The 13788-nt window shown below is 61.8% G+C and overlaps 1 protein-coding gene across 2 annotated transcripts in view; it reads right to left on the reverse strand.

Annotated features, from left to right (window-relative positions):
- Positions 1 to 13788, reverse strand: part of WNT7B (Wnt family member 7B) — a 54173-nt gene that overhangs the window by 12083 nt on the left and 28302 nt on the right. The window lies entirely within an intron of this gene.

Genomic DNA, 13788 nt, shown 5'->3' on the forward strand with positions numbered 1-13788 from the left:
TAGGGCCTGGGGCATAGGTCATGGAGGTCATCCTACCCCCTCCGTGGCCCTTTGCCCTCAGCCATCTTGGGCAGGAGGAGACGGGGAAGAGGATGCACAGCCCCTTGGAGGGGGCGCGACTCTGCCCCTGCCTCTGCCTCTGTGGGCAGTGGGGTCGGGGATGGGGGAGTGCTAACCAACAGGTGAACACTGGTTGGGAGCCCTGGGGAGGCGGAGCTAGCCTCGGAGCGGGTGTGCCACACGCTGGGCACCGGGCAGGGGGTGAGGAATCTCCTCTGGTTGTGTAATCCACCAGGAGGCCAGGCCCACAGAGTTAAAAGTCCCACAACCAAGCCCTGCCTGAGCGAGCAGGATGTGGGCGTGCCCTCAGAGGCCCTGGACCCCCAGCACCCTCCATCCTCTTCCCCAAACGCCCTTCCTCCCCAGCAGCAGCCAGAAGGGGGACTCCCACATCCCCCACCTGAAAGCGCCAAGCAGGCCAGCAGGTGCCCAGGCCAGGGCCGGCTGCGTGTTTGGAGGGCATTTCACAGAACCCCCCCTCCCATCTTTTCTGCTCCCGCCTGGTTTCTGCCCATGCTCAGCTCAGACCCAGTTACTCATCAGTTACTCACCCGGTTGCCTAATTCCTTTTTTATTTGGTTTTAATGAGCCAAGCCCTCTCATCTCACCATGGAGACAAGCGGGAGGTGAGCATGAGGGAGGCATGGTTTGGGGAGCCGAGGAGTCACGTGGGGTTTGGGATGGAGGGGATCGCTCACCCCCACCCCCACGCTCTGCAGGCGCATCTCGTTTAATGCAACGGCTTTGTTGCCCCATTTCACAGAACTGGACGCTGACTCAGGGGGCTGATTCACAGTGTGCCTGGCCTGGAGGGACGACATGGGCCCCTCCCCCACCAGATCACACCAGGGCGGCTGCCTGTCCTTCAGGGTGTCAAGGGGGAGGGCTTGGATTAGAGAGAAGCCCCTCAAACCCGTGAGCCTTGTCCCAGCAAACATCTGGGACTCCCAGGCCCCTGAGATGCCCTCCAGCCCTGCCCACCTGTCCCACCCACCACTCCTTGAAGCCCTGCTTGTCCAAGCCCAACAGCTGGTCGCCTGTGGGCAGGTGCAGCTGCACCCCCATGCACACCGCTCTGCTGGGATAAACAGCAGCCCGATTCCTTGCCGCCTGCGTGGAGAACACTGGCTCCCTCTTCATGGAGCCCTGCCTGCCTGCCCATGTGCCTGCAGCTCACCCAGGCTCTGAACACAGATAGGAGGACCCCTGCTTCCAGAAGCCCCACTTTGGGGTGAAATTCCCTCCCCTGGCTCTTGCCAGGTGCCCGCAGGCTGCAGGGGTGGTGGGTGGGACCCATGTCTGACTCCTTTGTGTGCCCCCACCCTGCAGTGTTACTCCCTGAGCCCGCACGTGAGCAGGGCAGGGGCTGGAAGCGCGACAGGCTTCATCCCCTTCTGTCTCCATGACCACCCATGGAATAACTCCTCTGAATGAGACCCATTTCACAGATGGGAACACTGAGCCTCAGTGCCGGGAAGTGATTTGCTCAGGCAGCAGCAGTGATGGACACGTGAGCACAGCGGCTGCTCCAGATGCAGCTGGTGATGGGGGTGGGGAGCTGGGTGGAGGCAGCAGGGACAGTCTGTGTGGGGCCAGCCGCTGTCCTGGGGGGCACTCTTTGCTCTCGGGAGCCCAGGGGCCCCGCTTGAGATCCGGAGCCCACACCAGACGGATCTGCACCCTCAGACCCCAGAGCCAGCAGCAGGTCCGGCTGTCTGTCTGGCACTCGGGAAGCCACGCAGGGCCCCCAGCCCAAGGTTTCAGGGAAGCAGAGAGGGAGGTTCGAGCAGACACGGGGAGGAGCAGGCAGGAAAGCCCTGGACTTGCAGTCTCACACCTGCTGCATGGCCCCAGGCGTCACAAATGCTCTCTGAGCCTGTGCTCCCTTTTGCCCCACGGTCCCAGGAGAGCTCAAAGAGCAAACAATATAAATAGGCATTGCCCTCACGGTCACCAAATGAGGGGGCCAGGGCGGGCCACTGACGACCAGGTACTGCTCGGGGCCCCCAGGACGGAATGGGCACCTCTCTGTGCTATCTGCAGCCTGCTCCCAGGCAGCCTGCCCAGCTGCCCCCTCCATACATATCCTAGATGAATCCAGAACAGCTGACACTCGGAGACCACTGACCCATAGGTAAACTGAGGCACTGGCCACTCAGGGGCCATCCAGCTCTGCTCTCTTTCCTACTGGTTACTCAGACTTAACCCCGCCCCCCTGAGCAAAGACCCACCCCCCCCCCCCCGAGCCCATCCCCGCCATTGCATGCCAGCCAGACCTGAGGTCCAGGGAAGAAAGGTCTTCCCGGATCATCAGGGCCTCCCTCGCTCTTCCATCCCCTCACCCTGACCTCAAGGAGGACGCTGGGGACCAGGCAGTGATTTGCGAGCAGTTACTGGAGGAGACAGGCTTCCCAGTAGTTCAGGGTGCAGAATCTGCCCGCAGTGCAGGAGACACAGGTTTGATCCCTGAGTCGGGAAGACCCCCTGGAGGAGGAGATGGCCACCCACTCCAGTGTTCACGCCCAGAGAATCCCATGGACAGAGGAGCCTGGTGGGGCGCAGTCCGTGGGGTTGCAGAGAGTCAGCCGTGGCTGAACGACTGCACACACGCACACACTGGGGGGACAAGTGTGGCTCCAGGGTGGGGGGGCCTGGCAGAACAGGGCTCCTCCCGCGCCCCCAGAGCGGAGCTCCCTTGCCGGCCCGCCCCAGGCCCAGGCACACACACCTACCTCATGGTACCGCTTTCTAGCATCCCGAGGGGCCTGGCACGCTATCTTCAGAAAGCCACGGCCAGCGCTAACTGAGCTCATGATGACCTGATTAGCTGCGGGCCTGGGGAGGCGCGGTGAGAAAGGCGCTTGTCCCCTCCGAGAAGGGGAGCTGGGAGGGCCTGGGGGCATTCTGGTGCCACTCCACAAGGAGTCTGAGGCCCAGACAGAGACAGCACGCTGCCCGAAGTCACACAGTGGCTCAGGAAGTGGGCGAGCCCAGACCTGACATTCCGAAATGACTGAGGTGAGGTCAAAGTCGAAGGTCCCAGGGAGGGGCCTCAGAGTCAGAGCCCTCGAGTTCAAGTCTAGACCCTAAAACTGACCAGTTGGGTGGCCTTGGACCAATCAAGGGGCCTTTGAATATCTCAGTGTTCCCGCTTTGCAAAATAAGGATAGTAAGGGTAATTGCTCTGATATGGCTGAGTCCCCGTGTCAGAGGACCCATGTGCGGTCCCAGGGGCAGGCCTGGCCCAGCACACAGAGGGTCGCTGACCTGCACTTCACGTCCACACGTGTGTCACACACCACACATGGACTCTCTGTGGTGTACACAGGTTCGGGCATCCTGTGTACCGCTGCCTGCGTTCTCACAGGTGTCCTGGGTGTATGCCTGGACTCACACGCGCACAAATGCAGCTCCCATGAGCGTGAGCAAACGTGTGCCCATGCTTGTGGCCAACAGCTCGGCTCTGTCAAACCCCGCCTCTCTGCCAACCTGCACTTCCCCTGCTTTGAAAAAACACAGAATTTTCTACAATTCAGTAACAAAAAGGCAAACCACCCAATTAAAAACAGGCGAAGGATCTGAATGGACAGTTCTCCAAAGAAGGAATAAAAATGGCCATTAAGCCCACAAAAAGATGCTCGACTTCATTAGCCGCCAAGGGAGTGCAGATCAAAGCCACGATCCAAGCATGCCACACCCACTTTGCTGTTGTGGTTCAGGGGCCAAGTCATGTCCGACTCGTTGTGACCCCGTGGACTGCAGCACGCCAGGCTTCCCTGTCCCTCACCATCTCCTGCAGTTTGCCCAAGTTCATGTTCATTGAATCAGCGATGCCATCCAACCCTCTCGCCCTCTGTCACACCCACTAGAATGACTGAAATAAAAAGACACTAACAAGTGTTGATGAGGATGTGGAGAAACCAGACCTTCATGCACCGCTGGTGGGAATGGAAAATGGTGCATTCGTTATGCAAACGGTTTGGCAGTTGCTCAAAATGTTAAATACAGAGTGACTCTGTAACCCAGCAACCCCTCCCCCAGATGTGTACCCAAGAGGAACGAACATGCGTCCACGCAACAGCTTGTATGTGAATACTCATGGCACATGATTCTCAACAGCCAGAAGGTGGAAACAACCCAGATACCCATCAGCGGATGAAGAAAGCCCGGTCCCTCAACACAATGAAACACGGCAGACACACAGAGTACGCACAAAGGCTACCGCGTGGATGAGCCCTGAAAACGTGGGGCTCATGGCTGCCAGATCATGCCACTGATGTGAGATGCCCAGAGCAGGCGAGTCCACAGGGACAGAAAGCAGCAAGTGTTGCCAAGGGCGAGGGGGACTGAAGGGTGACTGCTGTGGGGTACAGCGTTGCTGTTAGGATTGACTATGGTGATGGTCCCACAGCCTATGACCACTAAAACCACTGAGTTGTAAACTTTAAATGCATGTGTTGCACTGATATGAGCTATATCTGAATAAAGCTGTTATACAAACACGGCAGGGAACTCCCCGGTGGTCTGGTGGCTGAGACGCTACACTTCCAGTGCAGGGGGCCCAGGTTCGATCCCTAGTCAGGGAGATAGATCCCACATGCCGCAACCGAAAGTGATCCCTCACACTGAACGGAATATCAAAGACCCTGAGTGCTAAACCAACGCAGTCAAATAAAATAAATATTTTTAAAAATACAGCAAAAAAACTGCCCCCAACCAAAAACAAACAAAAAACCCTACAGCAGTTTTTCAGTGGATTGCACACAACTCGTCCTAGTTGATTTAAACCTTCATGGGGTCCCCCCTCACAGTGAGGGTGCTTAGCTCAGAGGAGGCAGGGGACCGGCCCGAGGTCACACGGAAGGCAGGCTGACCTCAGAGCTGGGATCTGACCCCGGACCCTAGAGTCCATGCTCGGACCACTCTCCACCCACCAGAACGGAGAAGCTGCATGGTCTGTCTCCCGCCTCTCTGACCAGACCTGGGACCCAGGCACCTTACTCCATCTCACCCCTCCTTCCCTCACGTCCCTGCACTTACCATCCACATGTCTCCCCAGCACCAAGCACAGTGCGCCCTCCTCACTGACCCCACGGACTGGAGCCCCTACCCGTCCCCAAGCCCAAGGCCGCCAGACAGCAGGGCAAGACTGGCGCATCACAGCCCTGGTGACTGATGGGCTGGGAGAGGGTTCACAGGGCGTGCAGGCAGACGGCCTCAGTCAGAGCCACGGAGGGTCGGCCGGACGGGGTGGTTGCAGGAAGGCACTTGGGTGGAGGGTGGCCGGTGCAGGCCCCTCTCAGGAAGGAGGCTGAAGGGACTTCCCTAGTGGTCCAGGGACCAAGACTCTGCACTCCCAATGCAGGGGGGCCCAGGTTCGATCTCTGGTCAGGGAAGGAGGTCCCACATGCCACAACTAAAAAGACCCTACCTGCCACGACGAAGAGGAAGATCCCATGTGCTGCAACTAAGACCCGCACAGCCAAAATAATAAACAGACAAGGACACCAAGGGTAAGCTCTGAACCACAAGAGAAGCCAGTTGTGCAAAGGCTCAAGGAACAGTGTTCAGGCAGCGGGAACAGCAATGCTAAGGCCCTGAGGAGAGAATGAGCTGGGGGTGTGTGGTTTGATGCAGGAGAGACAGCCACACCGTGTCGACTCTGGGAGCCCACAGGGAGGAGTTTACATTTTATTTACGAAGATGAAGAGCCCCTGGAAGGTGCTGCTGTGACGGACGTTGGAAAGGACCCTCTGCTGATGGCAGGCGTGTGGTGGAAGCGGGGAGATCCATGGGGAGGCTGTGGAAGGGTCAGGGTAAGAAACACTGATGGGCTGCCAGGTGGAGGAGGTGAGCAGCCAGGCTTGGGATACAGTCTGAGGGTGGAGCCGATGGGACCGGCTGGGGGGCTGGGTGAGGAGGTTTGGGGAAAGACATGTCCAAAAGGAATGGGCAGCTGGTAGGGCCGTCACCACGAGAGGCGCGGAGAGGTCCCAGCTGGGAAAAGCAAGGCACTGCCTTGGCCACAAGTAGGGGGCAGCCGAGCACTCACGCCCTGCCCAGGAGACCCGCAGCCCCACCCAGATGGGCCTGGGGCTCTTGGGTGGCCCTGGCCCGGTCCTTCACTCCCCCAAGTCTGTTTGCCCACATAACACGGAGGTGGGGACCAATGCAGTGGGTTCCAAGCCTCCTTAACAGGAGCCTTTGCCAGACTTGAACTCGAGGTCCAAGTGAGGCTGCCAGGGCTGAAGTAAGGTAGGCACGTGGGCCAGGGTGGGCTCCTGGGCCCTCCAGGCCCAGCCAGTGGGCCACTGCCAGCTAGTGGGCTCCTCCAGTCCTCCGAGACCCCCACCCAATCTGGGTCTCAGACTCCCATGAGCTTGGAAGGTGGAGAGAACACCTCCCCTACCCGCAGCGTGTAGGTGGAGAAACAGAGGCCAGGAGACACCCCTGGCTGCACCAGCAGCTCCTGGGGTCCCTCAGCAGGGTAGATGCAGTGCCCATGTGGCCCCCGGAGCTGCCACACCCCAGCCTGGCCCCTGGCCCCCAGCCTTGGCCCAGTCACGGGACCTGGGCAGGTGCCCCCTGCCTGCGCTGAGTCCCAGCATACGTGGGGTGAGGCAGGAGGCGGAGGCAGGCGAGCCCACAGGGACCTCGAGGCTGCCAGGCCCCGGAGCCCCATTTGTGCACCCGAAGACTCAGGAGCCCAGAGCCCCCGGCCCACCAGGGCCCCTGCCAGCCTGACCTAGGGTTCTGGGAAAGGGGGCCCTGCCTGGACCCCCTGGGTGATGACAGAGAGGCGCTCTTGCTCCCTGTTGCCTCTTTCTGAATTCCCCCCCACGACCTCTCGGGGTCCAGGCAGCAGAGTGAGGGTTCTGGAAGTGCTCAGCGTGCGTGGCCGTCTCAGAGCCGCCTGGACCCTGGGCCTGGGTGGGTGAGCGGGTGGGCGCGGGCCCGCCTGTGACCTGTGTGTGTCGCCCTCTCCGGGTCCCTCTTGCTGGGAGGCTCTGCCGGTCCCTGCCCCGCCCCGCCCCCCCCGCCCCCCCCCCCGTCTGCGCCTCCATCCCTCTGTCCCTCGCTGCGCCCCCCTCCGGCCCCACCCGGCCCCCACCCCGCTGGTTCCTGGCTGAGTCAGTGTCTCCGCGCTAAGCTCTTCCCCGCCGTCGTCATAAACACAGGGCTGGAAACAGCCCTGCCAGGTCCGAACACGCCGGCACACCCGTGCCCGAGGCCTTTGTTCTGACCTAGCGGGGCCCTCGCACCCGCAGCGGCCTTCCCGCGGAGCCAGGCTTGGGCTGGCCTTCCAGGGGCTCCCGTCCTGCCCGGGGCTCTGGGAGGGGCTGGCCGGGCATCTCCCGGGACCCCAGCTTCTGGCGGGCGGCCCCTCTCCTGAGGGGGTTCAGCCCCGGGCAGCCTGCCCTGGAGACGCTCCCCCCGTCACAGGCCTCGCAGCAAAATCAGCGGATGCCTGTGAGAGGGAACTCGGTGTGACCAGAGCCCCCTCCCCACGTCCCGCAGTTGCCCCCTGCCCCCTCCCCCAACCGGGCACCTGGACCCTCGCTGGGCACAGGGCTGAACCGTGGGTTCAGATGACTGCTTCTTACCCATGTGTGACCTCGGGCAGCTCAGGCTTCCAGGGGCTCCGTCTGTGCCATGTGGACAGTGAAACCAGGAGTGAGTGGCGTCTGCGTGAGGGCCTGGCCGCAGCAGCCTTGGAGCGATGGTGCCCCTGATGTGGTGGCGGGAGGGGCCCACGGGGAGACAGGCTGAGATCTGGGTCAGGTTTGCCCTGGCAGCTCGAGGATGGAGGCCTGCCCACACTGTGACCTGTGTCCAGTGTGGTGGACAGGAGCCCGGAGGCCTGGACCCCTTGTCCATGGAGCCTTGGGCAGGACCGCAGGGTGGACACCAAGGGAACTTCCTGCCCCTATTCTGGGGAAACTTCGTCCCAAGTCCTGGGGGAATCAGGACCCCGGCCTTGGCCCTGGTGGGCAGACGGAGGCCCAGAGAATGTGAGACTGTGCCCAGGGTCACCCGGTAGGACCCGGGCAGCTGGCCCAGTCTGGTCTGTATTTCCAGCAGTGCCCTCTCTCCACCCACAGCCTGTCCTGTCTGTCCGGGCTCTGCCAGTCGAGGCTGGAAAATTCCCACCCTGGATGAGCGCCAGGCAGGCCTTGAGGGGCCACGTGGATGGATTGGCCACCTGCCAGCCCAAGCCCCCAGCTGGTCACCATTGGACGGTCCAGAGCCTGCTCACCTCAGGAGCCGCTGCTTCTGGAGCTAGGGGCCTTCCGATGTAGGGCGCAGAGCCAGGACCCCCAGAGTGACCACAGGCCTCATCCATCCTGAACCGGTAGTGAACCAGGGGGAGCGCTGCCCTCAGGGAAGTCTTTCTGACTCTGACATTGGAGGCCCCAGGTGTCCCTAGTCTCCTGGCAGCCTGGACCCCTTGAAAAGCTCTGTTCTGCTGCCTCGGGCTGGGCCCCCAGGATGGGGGTAGGGGTAGGGAGTGACCAGACAGGACAAAGATGCGCCTCCCTGAGAGGGTGTGCAGGTTCAAGGCCAGGGCCCAGCTGGGCCTCCCAGCCCAGCCCCATCAGCTCACCCGGGGCGTCCTGGTTGCAAGGCTCCAAGAGCAGCACCGGGTGGCCGTCACACCACCATCAGCGCCCTGCCCCAGGCCTGACATACAGCAGGCACTCAATGCCTGCAGGCTGAGCCATCTGGGGCTGCTGAAGGGAGCCACCCTCACACCCACGTGCTGACCCAGGAGGCAGACGGCAGTGACCCTCTGCCCGCGGCCGAGCTGGAGGATGGTGTCCTGGGAGGAGACACTCAGATCTGGGTTCAAACGTCCACTCGGCCCCTGACCAGGGTGACACAGGGCAACTCCTGACCCCTCTGAGAACAGTGCCACAGTGTCCCAAACACAAGACACAGGGGTCATTTAAGATTCTCTAGCAGCCACATAAAGACAAGTGAAGATCAGCAGGTGAATTTAGATTTGGTGACATATTTTATTTAGCCCATATATCCAACTATTACCATTTCAACATCTTAATGTAAAGATCTCCCAGGTCTTCCGCATCGCAGGCGGATTCTTTACCAGCTGAGCCACCAGGGGGGCCCAGGAATAATGGAGCGGGTAGCCTATCCCTTCTCCAGCGGATCTTCCTGACTCAGGAATCGAACCCAGGTCTCCTGCATTGCAGGTGGATTCTTTTTTTTTTTAAATATGGAACGCTTCACGAATTTGCGTGTCATCCTTGTGCAGGGGCCATGCTAATCTTCTCTGTATCGTTCCAATTTTAGTATATGTGCTGCTGAAGCGAGCACTGCAAGTGGATTCTGAAGCCAACTGAGCTACCAGGGACGCCTGAATATTACCATTTGAACATCTTAATGTAAAGATCACGAAAGAGACATTTTACTTGCTTTTCTCTTTTGACGTCTTTGAAATCTGCTGTGTATCCTGCACTCACGGCACATCGCGGTTTGCACAGGCCATAGTTCAAATGGCTCTTCTGCCCGCGGGGGCCTGTGTCCCCAGAGGGGACAGGGCAGCCCTCGAGCCCTGGCCCCTCCTGGGGACTCAGGTGGCACCTCCCTGAGCCTGCGCTCTGAGGCCCCGGGCAGGGGTCCAGCATGAGCAGGGCCGCAGGGCTGCGGAGTTGCCCTTCTTACTCCAAGGCCCCGGCCACTGCCCCACGGAGAAGCCCCAGACTGTCCCCTCGGACGCGTGGAGGGAGGTCTCGGACTGTTCAGGAACTGACGGCCTTTGCTGAGCCCTCACTGCAGGCGGCCAGCAGGCAGAGGGCCTGCTCCCAATGCCGATCTCACCCACAAAGCAGACAGGCCCCACGTGAGGCGAGATTAGGGGTGGCCCTATGCCTGGTCATGTCCGAGCAGCATGTGATGGGCGGGACTCTGTTCCATGGCAGCTCAGGGTGCGGGCAGGGGCCGAGGGCACGCAGCCACGGCCCCCGTGTCCTGTGCCAGTGGGTCTCCAGGGGCACCAGGCACAGCCGGGGCAAGGCAGTGGTAGCAGGGAACCCTCTCCTGCTCAAACCCATCTGGGCCTTCCTGGCTTTGCAGCACTCACGCCGTGGGCACCCTCCAGCCCTGACCCCTCCTGGGCAGCCTCGGGTCTCCCCATCTTCTGGTTTGCTCTGATGTTCCCGCAGTTCCTGGAAAAACCTCCTGGTGTTCCCTCCACCCGGGGCCCCCTTCCCTGCTCTCAGCTTTGGGCTGATCTGGGTCACTCTGATAGTCACTGGGTCTCCACGAATGCTCACCCCATCAAGGAAGCCCTCGATAGGACTTCTGGCTCCATCATGGCGCCTGTTAGAAACGCCCTGCCTTGGTCAGGGGCCCTGGGGTCCCTGAGTTGCTAACAGGTGTCCCTGGAATACGAGGTTCACTCTGGAGACTCTCATGCCCCCCCCATCCTTACCCCACCCCCTACCCCCACAAGCCCATTTCCAGGTAATAGGAGAGATGGGTTGAAGGGGCTAGGGTGGCCCAGCCTCGCTCTCTCGATGAGGAAATAAGCCTGGGTGGGCTTGGGGTCCAAGGGTGGAGGCTGCCAGGCGTGAGGGGAGACTGTATTGGTGGAGGGTGGGCAAGGGTGGGCCTCAGCTCCCCAAAGGAAAGTCCCAGCACACAGAGACTGGCACCCAGAGGGCCGCAGGTCAAAGCTGGTGCAGGGTCATCATAAGAGATGCCAATTTCACCTGAAGTAGTAAGCCCCTCGTCCCAGGAAGCATACAAGCAACAGCACCAGGAGCTGGGAAAGGGGCTGGAACTTGGACAAGGCTGAACAGCGCCTTCAAAGGGTTTCCCTGCAGCTCTCAAGATCTGGGCATGGCCCAAGGTCACAGGCAGGACCTAAAGGGGGCCTGTCCCACCCACCCAGGCCATCCCCCCTCGCAAGGCCAATCATTAACTGGCACCACTCGAGTGCCTGCCTGCCCGCCCAGAGCCAGGCTCTGATCCCGTGCCCGGGGCACCCGCGTGCTTCTGACACGGGCTGGCCTCACTTCCTGCTCGTGACTCCCAGCAGCTGAGCCCTGGCAGGAGAAGGGTGCCAGCTCGGGCCACCACTGCAGCACCCAGTGGGATTCTGACGGCCCAGGGCTCAGCCTGGCTTGGCCTGCCACCGGGGCCTCCCTGGTTGGGAGCCGGGCCTTCCTTAGAGGTCAGCAAGGGGCCGGGGAGGGCGCTAGGCCCCAGGTGGGAGCCAGTCTGGTGGGAGGAGGCCCGCGCACTGCGGGCAGAGTGCAGGGAGGCCTCAGGGCAGGGGCTGAGCGACCCCAGGAGGGTGAAGCTCCTGGACGTGACTCTGGCCTGGCTGTGGACAAGGAGGAGCCAGGGGCGGGTGGACAAAGGCGCTCGCTGGGCAGTGGGGTAATCAGACGCGAGCAAGCAGAGCTGAGGCGGAGGGCCTCCCAGGGCGAGAAGTGGCAGGAGCAAAGTCCCGGAGGAGGGAAGGGGCCTGGCCGGTTTGGGGAGGGGAAGGCAGGAGGCGATGGCTGGAGCTCAGCTCTTGAGAAGGGTCGAGGGAGGCAGGGGTGAGGGAGGCAGGCGCTATTCAGACTCCACGCCTAGAAGCTACCTTCATTCTGGGCAGTAGGGAGCTACTTCAGGTTTCGGAGGAAGGGAGTGAGTGACAAGGCTGGGGTGAGTAGGAGGCAGAGGGAGGGGCTGACAGCCACCAGTGGAGAGGCAGACCCCGGGTCAGCGTGGAGGGAGGGGCAGAGACGGCTACTGCCGAGACGATGGGGTGGCTAGGCCAACAGGGGGCTGAGGATGGAGCCTTCAGGGGCAGGATGCCGCGCGTTCAGCCGGGGGTGCCCATGATCAGCCTTGCCTAGCGGTCCACGGCCGGGGGGCAGGGGACATACTGGTCTTGACCCTGGGGGAGAGCTGCCTGGGGAGGGGCTAGGAAGGAGCAACCAGAGAGTCAAGAGGAAGCCACGGAAGCAGAGGCCAGCCAAGGAAGAGGGTCGGTCGGCCACACGAAGGCAATGAACGGCCTAGCAGAGGGCGCCGGGGGGCATCCCAGATGGCACAGTGGTAAAGAATCTGCCTGCCAAGGCAAGAGGCACAGGAGAGGCGAGTTCGATGCCTGGGTCGGGAAGATCCCCTGGAGGAGGGCATGGCAACCCACTCCTGGACTCTCACCTGGAGACTCCCCATGGACAGAGGAGCCTGGCAGGCAAAACGTCGGACACGACTGAGTGGCTGAGCGTGCACAGGGATGACAGGAGGAGGGGAAATTGAGGGACGCGGATGGTGGGTGGACATCTCTGCCTAAAGTCTGCCTCTGAACTGCTCGAGAGCGAAACAGGTGAAGCAGAGCCAGAGAGGCCTGATCCCAGAGGAGCTCAAGGCATGAAGAAGGTCACAGGCAGAGCCACCCCACCCCCATCGACCAGTCCTTGGTGGTAGGTGCCTCTCTCCGTGGGCAGAGGGCTGGTCTCCAAGAAGGAACAGCTGGGAGCTGGGAGCCAAGAGCCTTGGAAGCACCAGGGGATGCTTTCAGGAAAAGTGATCTGGGTTCCCTGTTGTGGGGGTGGGCCAGTCCCTGGTAGGAGTTGGGGGAGCAACACCACTCCTCTGGGCTTTGCAGGGTGCATCAGAGCCCGGCATTTCCTGGGTACTCTTGGTGAACCTCCCTGCCCGGGGCGTGACCCTGAGGAGAGGCGCAGAGTGGCCAGCTCCCCCTCGCCGCCTGTGTCTCAAGGTCCTAAGTGGAGGGCAAGCTCCTACTTCTTTTTAGGCCGTGGACCACGTCCGCTGAGTTTCCCTGTGCCCAGGGAGGCAGGCAGGGCTATCGGAGGGGGGATCTGAACCCAGCTCCCCCAAGTGGCCACGGGACACCGCACACCTCCCTCGGCCTCCGTGTTCTGGGAGCCCAGGGTCTCGGGCTCACGCCCTGCGCCCACGCCCTCCCAACTGCTGCAGGTGTGGAGGCAGCCCCGCCCTCTCCCCCGGCACCTGGAGAGGGGAAGCCGCTCTTGGGTGGTGGGGCCCTCGGGAGGGGGCGGTCTCACCCTCCTGGCGCTGCCAGGTGCCACCCACAGGCTGCTCACCGCAAAGGGGCCCCTGGGGGTTTCCCCTGCGCCTCCCCCAGCCCCACAAGCTCAGCACTGGCCTGGGTCCCGGCAGCTGGGGCTCCGCTCGGCGGGCAGGCCTGGGCTCCTTGGGAGGGACCTGCACTGCGCACATGTTTGGAGGCCCGCCCTGTGCCCACAGCGGGGGCCTGGGGTCACAGCACAGCGCTGCTTGCTGGGCATTGCGCCCCGTCCTCACTCCCCGCCCTCTGACACTCCTGGAAGGGGCAGGTCGGCTTGCCACCCCCACCCTCACCCGTGCAGCAGCTGATTATTAAGCACCTACGGCTACCGAGGCGGCGCTAGTGGGGAAGAACCCACCTGCCGAGGCAGGAGCCGTAAGAGATGCGGGAAGCTTTATGGGTGTGATCCCCGGGCCGGGAAGACCCCCTGGAGAAGGGATAGGCTTCCCACTCCAAGATTCATGGGCTTCCCTGGTGGCTCAGACGGTAGAGAATCTGCCTGCAGGGTGGGAGACCTGGGCTCGATCCCTGGGTTGGGAAGATCCCCTGGAGGAGGGCATGGCAACCCACTCCAGTACTCTTGCCTGGAGAATCCTCATGGACAGAGGAGCCTGGAGGGCTACAGTGCACAGGTGTGCAAAGAGTCGGAC

This window comes from Capra hircus, chromosome 5, assembly GCF_001704415.2.
Source record: "Capra hircus breed San Clemente chromosome 5, ASM170441v1, whole genome shotgun sequence".
NCBI lineage: Eukaryota > Metazoa > Chordata > Mammalia > Artiodactyla > Bovidae > Capra > Capra hircus.